Source organism: Opisthorchis viverrini (genome assembly GCF_000715545.1).
Source record: "Opisthorchis viverrini unplaced genomic scaffold opera_v5_13, whole genome shotgun sequence".
Classification (NCBI taxonomy): domain Eukaryota; kingdom Metazoa; phylum Platyhelminthes; class Trematoda; order Opisthorchiida; family Opisthorchiidae; genus Opisthorchis; species Opisthorchis viverrini.
In genome coordinates, this window is record NW_008751669.1 from 1,918,105 (window position 1) to 1,920,858 (window position 2,754).

Here is a 2,754-nt window from a genome sequence, read left to right on the forward strand (position 1 = left end):
ATAAACCATTCTGACGCCATAGGTGTCTCAAGTTAGCGAACGCGGCCCGAGCCATGCAGATTCGTGCATTCACCTCATCTATCGCACTACAATCAGAACTAATACAACTTCCAAGATACGTAAAACGCTCCACAACTTCCAGTACCTCTCCCTGGATTGTACGTGGCATGTTCAGTGACTGCACGTCCACGAGCATGACCTTACACTTTGTGGGTGCAAAGTGAATACCAAAGGACGGGATGACATTGATCAGTTCATCCAAGAATATTTGTGTCATTTCCCCTCTTCGAACATGAGAAATATGTCGTCTGCATATTCCAGATCGACAAGACTTTCTTCTTTGGCAATTCGGACACCAGGGTTTTGTAGACCCTGCAGCTTTCGCCTCATTATTCCATCGACCACGAAGTTAAAAAGGAATGGAGAGAGTGAGCATCCCTGACAGACACGCTTTGAGAACGGAAGCTTTTAGAGAGCTCTCCGTACACTCTCGCGGGTGCTGAAGTCCGAAAATACAAACTTGCGTGGCATTCCCTGATGAGAAATTGTCTCAAGGATAACAGACGGATCAACCAAGTCGAATGCGTCTTGGAAATCCAGGATTACTAAATTTGTGGGTCGCTTATACTTATGGCGTTTTTCTAACACCTGACGAAGTGCGAAGATTTCGTCAACACAACCCCTACCAGGCCGGATTCTCGCTTGTTGCTCTCGAGCCAGTATTTTACGGGCCACCGTAAGTCGACAATGCAAAATTGACGTCTATGATCTCGTTACAGCCGGGGTCAAGCTGGTCCCCCTGCGGTTATCACACTCACTACGCACCTCTTTTTTGAAAACGGGCACAATCACCGATTCTCCCCAGTTGTTTGTGACGGACTCCTTTTCCTAAATGGAAGCATGCATATCGGACAAGCGCTGACTTAGGACCTCACCTCCGGCTTTGAACAGCGCTTGTGAGACGTCAGCCAGACTAGCAGCTCGGTGGTACCTGAAAGAAAATATGCCGTCGTAAATCTCCGAGGTCGTAGTTGGTTCCACGTTCACCGTCCAGGGTTCTACATCACCTGTGAGTTTTAGATGAGTGCCTGCTTGTGGCCACGACAGTTGTTGCCCAAGGTATTCCGCCGACCAGTCGAGGCGCTCTTCTTTACTCGAGATGTTTGTTCCATTCCGATGCTTGATGGCTTCACTCGCAGGTGGTTTCCGGGGGTCGGTCTCACGGCTCAACTGAAATAATCTTCGGGCACTACCGGCTTTCTGGGCCTCTTCCATTTCTTTGGCCTTCTGTTTCCACCATACTTCACGGTCGGACCGCAAGCTCACTTTCACTTGACGTCTGATAGCTCTTCGCACCGGGTTATGTTCGGGACCGGCTGGGATATTTCTTCGAGATTTAAGTAGTGCCACCATTCGTTATTATATCCAGTGCTTGACTGCGTCTGGTTGGGTCGTACCACAGGCAAAACTCCCATCGCTATGTAAATATGTGGCAATCTCGCCCCAGATTGGGTTCACATCTGTTGGTGGTGCATTTGGAAGAGACTGTAGAAGATGTTTCTTGTAAGTTGGTCTAACATCCGGATCTGCCTGTCCTTCAGTTGCCAGTCGATCCGTCCGCACTTTATACGGACCCGAAATACGTAGGGAGAAGTGAATCCGGGCGAGCGCGTGATCAGAGTCCACAAGGGTTTTCCAAAACGACCGGCAGTCAGTTATGGATCCACGCCATCGGTAACTGATGGTAATGTGGTCGATTTGAGTTTGCAGCCGGCCTGTCGTTGGAGGACACCAAGTGGCCAGACGACTTCGGCCGTTTCGGAGTTTATTACTCCTGTATGAGCCTCAGATGAACTCATCCTGCCCACTTGCGCATTCACATCTCCGGCAACCACCACAATGTCTGAGCTTTTAGCTTGCCGCAGCAGGGCATTCAGTGCGTCGTAGAACCCGTCTTTGACGGCGTCGGAGCTACGGTCAGTTGAGGCATAGGCAGACACGGCAAACAGACATCTATCAACCTGCCGCTTGTGAGACTCCTTCACAGACGTTGCCAGACGAACCGCACAAAGGCGACTGTCAACAGGTATCCAGTCAAGGAAGGATACTTCCGCCCGGGGACTTAGCACAATAACAACCCTTGCACATCCCACCGCAACAGCCTCTGGATCACCAGAGTTGCGCAGCCGGAAGCGAGTGGGGACGGACGTGGCGGTTAGCTCAGGCACTATGTTTGTGAGACACAGCACACATCAATACCAAGCGAGTCCAGTGTGAGTGAAAGAACAGCTTGTTGTCCTGCCTGCTTCAGAGTGCGGACATTGAACGCGGCCAGATAGACTGCGTGTCGAGGCTTGAGGCCTGATTTGGAGATACCTGAAGATGTTGTCGCCATGTGACGAGCAGATGCTGCACACAAAACCGATGCATGACGAACAGATTCAGCAGTTCCAAGTGCTGGGCCTACAAGGATAGAGTATTAATGAGGTGCGGGGATGAGGAAGCAAAATTACGTGGAAGAGAAAGGAGAGCCGTCAGCGGTAGCCTGTTTTCGCTCATCCGCATTGCTTTATGTAGCAAGTAAGGCGACCCGGCTGATGGCACCACGCGAAGGCCGATGTGGCACGAGTTTATTTGTGTATGTGCAGTTCATGGTTGTGCGAGGGCAGGGATACCGCCAGGGCGCCCACACCTAGACAGGAGGACGATTAGGGTCCTCAACCAAAGACTTTGGCTCAAAAGCCTAACCGCAAG